The sequence below is a fragment of the Mastomys coucha genome, unplaced genomic scaffold (genome assembly GCF_008632895.1).
Source record: "Mastomys coucha isolate ucsf_1 unplaced genomic scaffold, UCSF_Mcou_1 pScaffold10, whole genome shotgun sequence".
Lineage (NCBI taxonomy): Eukaryota > Metazoa > Chordata > Mammalia > Rodentia > Muridae > Mastomys > Mastomys coucha.
This window is the reverse complement of record NW_022196892.1, coordinates 1,411,463-1,420,419: the sequence shown is the minus strand read 5'-3', so window position 1 is coordinate 1,420,419 and position 8,957 is coordinate 1,411,463. Positions and strand designations below refer to the sequence as shown.

At 39.9% G+C, this 8,957-nt stretch overlaps 2 long non-coding RNA genes across 3 annotated transcripts in view; one reads left to right on the top strand and one right to left on the bottom strand.

Annotated features, from left to right (window-relative positions):
- The first annotated feature begins 4,731 nt into the window (after positions 1-4,731).
- Positions 4,732-8,957, top strand: part of LOC116072973 — a 23,515-nt gene continuing 19,289 nt past the window's right edge. Inside the window, exon 1 of the long non-coding RNA XR_004111611.1 lies at positions 4,732-4,878. This is a non-coding gene — a long non-coding RNA (uncharacterized LOC116072973). The remainder of the gene's footprint in view (positions 4,879-8,957) is intronic.
- The window catches only part of LOC116072978, a 154,786-nt gene continuing 151,860 nt past the window's right edge, over positions 6,032-8,957 (bottom strand). For both annotated transcript variants that reach the window (XR_004111614.1, XR_004111613.1), the window contains exon 5: positions 6,032-6,341. This is a non-coding gene — a long non-coding RNA (uncharacterized LOC116072978). The remainder of the gene's footprint in view (positions 6,342-8,957) is intronic.

The window sequence follows — 8,957 nt, the reverse complement described above, 5'->3', positions numbered from 1 at the left end:
AGTCCACATCATCAGACCAGGGAAACTGAAGCTACAAAACATCTCCCCTACTACCCATATGACCTATGGTGGGGCATCCTTGAAAAAGAAAAAAAGTTCACCAACATCCCTCTGGAAACTTGGAGAAAACCAAAGCACAATTTTTTGGTTTGTCTCCCCCCTCAACTCCTTTCTACTTCTTTTTAAAATGTTTTTAAATTATTTTTTATACTCCATATTTTATTCCCCTCCCATCCACCCTCCAACTGTTCCATATCCCATACATCCTTCCCAGCCCCTGTCTCCATGTGGATGTCCTGACCTCCCATCCCACTTGACCTCTAAACTCGCTGGGGCCTCCAGTCTCTTAAGGGTTAGGTGCATCATCTCTAAACAAACACGGACCCAGAAGTCCTATACTGTATGTGTGTTGGGGGCCTCATGTCAGCTGGTGTAAGCTGTTTGTTTGGTGGTCTAGTTATGGAGAGATCTCAGGGGTCCAGATTGAGATTGTTGGTCCTCTTACAGGATCACCATTCTCTTCAGCTTCTTTTAGTCTTCTCTAATTCAACAACAGAGGTCCATTGGTTGGGTGCAAATATCTGCATCTGACTCTTTCAGCTGCCTGTTGGGTCTTTTGGAGGGCAGTCATGATAAGTCCCTTTTTGTGAGAGTTCCATAGCCTAAGTAATAGTGTCAGGCTTTGGGACCTCCCCTTGAGCTGGATCCCACTTTGGGCCTGTCTCTGGACCTTCTTTTCCTCAGGCTCTTCTCCATTTCCATCCCTGTAATTCTTTCCTTCTTTCTTTTTTATACTCTTCCCAAACTAATTTTATTTTATTAAGTTTTATTGCATTATGATGAGAAAAGATACAAAATTTCAATTTATCTGAATTTGTTAACATTTAAAAACATATGTTAAGTAAATAAAATTACATCACATTCTTCTTTCCCTTTATACCCCAACTCCTTCCAGAGAGCCCCATTCAATACCCACCATACCCTTTTTAGTCATATTCTTTAAAATTTATAAAATATTGTAACAGTAAAAATGAGTATTATAAAAGTTGTTTGAATAAAACAACAATCAGTTGAACAGTCTTATGGAGATGCTTGTCTATAGCAATACTGAAAATACATTTGTTTTTGTCAATATTAATTTTAAATAATGCCAAACATATTAACTATATATGTTAAAATAATGTATCACTATTAGTTTTTTAAAAATGAACATAAACAGATGAAGTATTCTTGTTTGTTTGTTTTGTTTAAAATATTGGCTTTTACTGTGGTACTGGTGGGTCCCCCAAAACTGCTATTTCCTGAGGTTGCCTGTTTCCATTCTTTCTTCTGGCCCTCAGGACTGCAGTCTTTTTCCTTCTCCTAATACCAGATCAGGTTCTCCTCTCCCCTCCACTCCTTACCCTGTCCACTTTCCCTCCCAGGTTCCTCCCTCCCTCCCCACTTCTGATTGCTTTCTTCTCTCTCCCAAGTGGGACTGAGGCATCCTCACTTGCGCACTTCAGCTTGTTGACCTTTTTGAGTTCTGTGGACTATATCTTGGGAATTCTCTACTTTTTTTTTTAAATAATATCCGTTTATTAGTGAGTACATACCATGCACATCCTTTTGGGGGCAGTCTGTTATACTTCAATTTCCCCTTTATCATGACACCCTTGGGCAAGCTTACAGAATAGACACATACTTTATAGCATGTTCCCTCTCCGACTCTCCTTTGTAACAAGCAGCCTTATCATTTGGGTTGATCTTTTGTTTAAGTAAGATACTGTACACTAATTGCTTAGTCTAGTTTATACATCTGAAATAACATTTGGCTGTTGATCATTACATATCAGCTACCATATTACCCAGCCAATCATGATTCAAATGCTCTTGAGTGCATACTGGTCTGTCTTATAAATGTGAACAATGATGCTTATAGATGTAGCCATAGAAAGCAGAATCTATCTCTTTCTCTCAGAGTTTCAATCTTCCCTTCTTATTCAGTCTCTCACTCTTATATAAAGTATCCTTTGATTCTTAGTCATGTAGTCCCCTAAGCTTATTCTATAGAGGGAGAGAGGCTGGCACTTGGGGAGTTAAGCAGGTTTCTGTTGCAACATTTCAGTTCTGATGCTGTAGACTAAAAGATGCCACAGACAATGTGTGAATTAATGGGTTGGATTCTGTTCTAATAAAATGGTGTTTATAACAAATTGTGTACTAAATTCTGCCCACAGAATGCAGCTCACTGACCCCTGCTTCAGATCAGTAACAAGGACAAGGAATACAGCCAGGGATGCAAAATGAATTCAGATAGACCAATGGAAAACAAGGTTCCTCCTGGTCTGAATTCTTCTAGCCCTAAAAGTCTATCTAATCTACTATTGGATTCCAAGTGTTCTTGGGTTATTAAGTATCACTTCATACATCTCTTCTTTTTCCATGTGTAAAATAATACTACTTTATCATCAAACAGGCTTGGAATTGAGACCCAATGTTTCCATTTGAATAATTTCATTTACCTTAAGTTCTGCTAGCACATTTGCAAATGGGAGTATGAATGCTGACTTGTGGAGGTATGAAGTTCCAAAGTGGAGTGGCAAGGTGCCAAACATATGGCATCATTTGCAGAGGAGCTGCAGCCGTGATCTGGTACAGCACAATGCTAGGGGCAGGTATGGTGAGAAGCCCTGGTATGTATACTGTGCTTTACCTTTTTCAGTGCACTTCAATGTACTTATAAAGAGGATGAACACAGATGAGAGAATATCTCAAAAGTTTGCATAAAATCAGTAACTGAGGAAGATAACTGCAGGACTATAGAATGGGATCAAGCCCTATTCTCTTACTGTGAGGACAGAGAAAGTATTAGGTCCTGCATGAAGACAGGAGCCTCCCTACAAAGAGCTCACTCATTTCAGGATGCTAATTCCATATTCTCATCCTAATCATGAGGCCCCATAGTTCCCTAAAGTACCACCTCCTTTGTACTCACACATGCCCACCCATGATCTATGAGGCTGTGTTAGCAGGAGAAAGAACACCACGAAGTTTCAGAACTCTCCAAGGCATTATTAAAGCCATATTTTTATATTATTACAAAGCCTAATCCTATGTTGGCACTGCAGTTATGGAGCCCAGTCTAACACATTTGTTTGTGCCCAGAAGAGAGAGTGTCTTAATATGTAATTTTCTCAAGTATGCCTGAATGAAAAGGTAATTTGTGGTTCAAGTAAAACAATCTGGGCAGCTATGAGCTATCAAATAAGTTATATTGACTTACTGATAAAACCTACAGTGAATGACTTCTCCCTATGAGATGCTGCTGGGTAATACCACATTCTAGGGCTTTTATGTCTTGTGTTTATCAATATGTATCAAAATTGATGCTGTCTTACACTTGAAGGATATTTGGGTTTTATGGCTATTTAATATATGTATGATCAACTGTTTAGCACTTTTAAAATTATTTACCTTTTTCATCCCCATTAACATGCATTCTCATTATCTGTTTTTTTTCTGCTGAGAAGACAGTTGTTAACAGATTAAAGTAGGACGTGTATTTGGGACTATATATACACCTTTTATTAGGTTATCTAAATATCTGAAACAATCAACAATCAATGCACTAGACACTCAAGGTTACTAAGCTGGATCTCTGAATATCTTCCAAAGAAGGCCACTTATCTGTGGCCATGTGCCTTACAGCACTAATATTTGTGGTTAACATGTGTTAATCAATTCCCAACTGGCCTATCCAAAGTGATACTTGTTTCACTACAACAATGCAGCTGAATGCTTGAAACTGAAATACAACCATATTTGTATGACTGCATTCTTCTTTGTCTCTGAATAATTCCTGATGGTATTTTATAAGGGCAATTTATTTTTTGCTTTTATTATATTTTTATTTTAAAATAATCTTTTATATTAAATACATTTTGATTCTACTTTATCCTGCTCCAAGTCCTCCCAGATCTTCACTCTGTCCCTACCTATACAACTTTAAGTTCTTTCTCAAAAAATGAAACCCAATACAACAAAATCTTCCAAAACCAAGAAAACGAAATAAAACATTACCCAAAAATAAAGGGAGGGAAAGCTATATCCAAATAAAAACACACCAAAACCCAAACCTGTGGATTCTATTATGTGTTAGCCAGCTACTCCTGAACATGAAGCCTGCCCTTGAGTGGTTGATATAAACCATGTTCAAAGAAAACTAATTTTCCCTCATCCAGCAGGAATAAATGACAGTTCAGTTTTTAACCCTTGCTCTGATGGCTAGATTTTCATTCATTCATTCACTTTTTACCTATAACAAAATAAAATATAATAAGATAAAACCAAAATAATCACATCAAAGTTGGACAGGACAAACAAATTAACAAGAAAACAAGCACAAGAGAAGACATAAGAATCCAAGATCCACTCATCTGCACACTCAGGAATCCCATAAAAGCACTAAACTGGAAGCCATGATAGACGAAGAGGACCGGCTGCAGACCTGAGCAAGCCGTGTGCATGCTGCTTCAGTCTCTGTGCATTAAGATGAGATTTGCACATGTAGGCTTAGAGAGCAATGTTTTCTTGGTGTCCTCCACCCCTTCTGGATCTTACACTTTCTGTCCCCAAAGACATCCCATTTAGGGCTCAACATTCCAAGGTATAGTGACCATTCTTATGTTCTATGTTCTAAAAGGGTAATTCCTAACTGGACATACCATTCTTTCAATTGGAACTTTTCAAGGAATGCAGAACTTCAAGACTCTGAGAGAATCCCTACGCAGATCCCTAGTTCTTTGCCAGGCTAGAGCAAGGAAGCTCCTCAGACTGGAGTCCTCTGAATTACCCAGTTCTTCAGGATTCACTCCGAATTCTCCAAACCTTCTTAAGGTGAAGGCCTTTCTTATTTTCCAAACCTTACTATTCTGTCCCCACATTTATCCCTGAAGGGCCTGATCTCAGAAATGGAGCCATTTGGTGGTAATCAGATTCATCTTTGTGGGCCCTGAACTACTTTTATGAGAGATGATGTTACCCCAAAATACCTCTGCCATGGTTTGAATGTGCTGTCTCCTAAATGTTCATGTGTTGGCGATTTGGCCTTCAGTGTGGTGCTGTTGAAATGACGAGGCTTTGGAAATGTGAAGCCTAATCTCAGAAAGGGGAGTTCTTTGCACATTGAGAGCATGCCTTATGAAAGAAATTCAGAAACACTGTCATATGTAATTAACATAGCTGATACCTATGTACCAGGTCAATGGTATTTTGTTTTCATGTAGGGCACAGAATCACATATGTCCATTACATCAGTCTTATTTTCATGAGAGAGTGGTCATGTCTTGGGATTTGGTGACCACCTTATATCTAATCCTGTATAAAGCCTTTTGTGTAAATTGGAAACATCGGTAGGGTGCTGCTATTGCTTAAAACTAGCACAGCTGGTTTGGATTTTCCAGGACAAACATGCCCATAGGCTACCCAAACATAACTTAAATAGTTTATTCTCCAAGAAACTCATTGGCTTTTCTACTGTTTCCTGCAATTAAGAATTCGAATGTTGGGAGGTATCTCAGTCAGGAAAAGTCCTTGCAAACATGAGAACCTGAGCACTCATGTTGAAAAATACTAAGGGCTGTGGGTGTGTTTGGAATCTCAGTGCTGAGAAGGTAGAAAACAACATATCTCTGGCTCACTGGCCAGGTAGTCTACGCTAGTTGCTGAAACCTAGCTCTCAGTAAGATACTTTGTCTTGGCAAACAAGGTAGAGGAAGAGCAGCCAAGAATGATTTCTGGCCTACACACACACACACACACACACACACACACACACACACACACACACACAAGAACCCACATACATATACCCATACTTAACACACACATACAATTGAAGAAAAAGAATGTAACTCACTCAACTTTTATTGCTCTCTATCACTGACATTTATTAATACATTTTGATCTCCTTTTTGCCTTTAGCTTGTATATTGCAACTAATGGCAGAAATGAATTATTTAAATAGAGAAAAATTTTCTGCTTTTACCCATTTGGGGGAAATACATAAGCCAATGCCTTTAATTCATTTAGGAACTAGACATATTTAGCAGAAGTTAAATAATTACCACACAGGTTATTACCACTTACTTCGTCCAGAATGAGGTAATCAGTCACTGTTAATTAAAACTGTAGACCACTGAGTGCAGTGGTCCACTTGCTTAACAGCCACTGGTAATTTCCAGCTGTTGAATTCCAAGTCTGGCTTTGGTGGGCTGCTGTGGGCTACTGAAGCATTCCATATGGACAGTTATTGTCAGAGGGTCAAGGAACACGCGACTTGGTGATTTTGTGGAGAGTACCTGTTTGTACAAGAGCAAAACATCATGCTGGGAAGCTAGGGAGAATGCCATCTGTCTTGCATACTTTACAATTAGAAACATCAAACATTAAGGAGAGCTCAAGGCCAAGGACCATAGCCCTTTCTGATCATGGGAAGGACTCAAGACAGCAAGGACTGTTTTGTTTGAGCAGGTTGTTCTTTTAAGACATGTGTGCAGTGAACATTTTAATGAGGCAGTTGAAAGGATAGATGGTGGATAGCATGTGAGGCTGGGCATCAAAATGCTTCTCATCTCTATGTAGCACCTGATAAGAAGCAGTCTTGCCACTGAGTTCCACCCATGCCTCTCAAAAGATAAGTGACCTTGATAAGGTCACCTTCTCTGAGCCTCAATTTCCCTATGTGGAAAGTTATGATAGACAAGTGGATATTATCTCAGAAGCTCAGAATACCCAAGATACAATCCATGAACCATGTGAAACTCAAGAAAAAGGAAGAGCAAAGTGTGGATACTTCAGTCCTTTCTAGAAGGGAGAACAAAATACTCATGGGGGAAAATATGGAGACAAGGTGTGGAGCGGAGACTGAAGGAATGACCATCCAAAGACTGCCCCACATGGGGATCTATCCCTATACAGTCATCAAACCTAGACACTATTTTGGATGCCAAGACATGCTTGCTGACAGAAGCCTGTTATAGCTGTCTCCTGAGAGGTTCTATCAGTGCCTGACAAATACAGAGGTGGAGGCTTGTAGCCAAAATTGGACTGAGCACAGTGTCCCTAATAGAGGAGCTAGAGAAAGGACCCAAGGGGCTGAAGGGGTTTGCATCCCCATAGGAGGAACAACAATATGAACCAACCAGTACCCCAAGAGCTCCCAGGGACTAAACCACCAACCAAAGACTATACATGGTGGGACTAATGGCTCCAGCTGCATATGTAGCAGAGAATGGCCTTGTCTGTCATCAATGGGAGGAGAGGCCCTTGATCCTGTGAAGGTTCTATGCCCCAGTGTAAGGAAATGCCAGGGCCAGGAAGCAGGAGTGGCTGGGTGGGTGAGCAGGGGGAGGGAGAGGGAATAGGAGGTTTTCTGAGGGGAAATCAGGAAAGCAAATAACAGTTGAAATGTAAATAAAGAAAATATCTAATTAAAAAAAGAGTATCAACTGCTTAAAGTCACTGCAGAAAATAAACAGCACACTTAGATAACAGTGTTCCACACACTGGAAGAATTCAGAAAAGCTAAGTGTTTATTATTGTCAACTTGATAGTCTCTAGACTCACCTAGAAGCAAGCCTTTGGATATGCCTGTGAGTGATTGTTTGGACTAGAATAGAGGTAGGAAGCGCCAATTTAACATGAGCACCCATTCTGTGAGCTAGGGTCCTGAGCTGAGTAAAGAGGAGAAAATGAACTAAGCCCCAGCATTCATCTCTCTGCTTCCTGTAGATGCAATGTGACCAGCTGCCTCCGGCTCCTGCCCCTAAGACTTCCCAAGCATGGTGGATGATAGCCTCCAGCTGTAAATGAAAAATAAACCCTTCCTTCCTTAAGCTGCTGCTGTTGTGCTATTGTGTTGCAGCTACAAAACAAGCAACTGATACAAAGGTGCAGTGAGTGTGCTATTTTTTTCTACTGGAGTTAAACATCTGGTGAGCTGGTATCTTTCTATACCTGATTTCCTCATTCATACGGATCTATTGGCCTTCTATTTTCCATATTGAACACCTTTATCCCTTTTTCTGCAAACGTCCTCAACACCTTTGTACAGGAGACCCCAAACATGTGTATGCATTCTACAGAGCACTGTGAAAGACCAGGTTTGCCCAAATAAAGATAAGACGAAAAATGGACAAGCGCTCTATTCTTAAGAAACTCATCAGGGAGCAAGAGCAAGCATCGGTCTGGAATTTCTTGCTGCATGAGAACACAGACCAGACTCACCTAGCTGAGTCTTGGGAAAGGCTGCTGGGAACTAGAAGACATTAACTCTGCCTTCCTCCATGGTGACGCCTTGCAGCCCCGCCCTAGGAAGCTTCTACCAAATGCACAGCTCTGAGCACCGAAAGGATGGATGGGTTTGGGAAGTGGAAGATGTGCTGGCAAACTGTACTTTCAAGAGTGATGCTCATCACCCATTTGGGCATGAAGCATAAAATTAATACAGTTGTGCCTTCAGAGGAAATGAAGAGTTGTTCATCAGGTGTGTGAAACACATTTCCTTTCACAGCTCAGACCCGATTCATTGTCATAGGAATGTGCTGGCTGACAATGAAACTTTTAATACATATTTTTAAATATTGAAACTTCTTATCTACTGCTTACATAAGTAATCTGAGGCAGAGACCCATTTTTTTTCCTACAGATACTGTGTTTTCTGACATCATTTGCTGAATAATAATTTTATCTTTTTCCCCTATTAAATCTAAATTTCAACTTTTCATATGGAGAGTCTCCATTTATTTGTGGGTTTCTTTGGGGTTCCTCTGTCTCAGTCTACCTTTCAGTGCCACCTTTTTAGTTTTTCCTAGTTGGTAGTAAACTTTTGTTTTTCATTTTTTTATGTTCTTTTTTTTTATTTTAGATATTTTCTTTATTTACATGCAAATTTCTCCATTCCCAGTTTCCCCTCC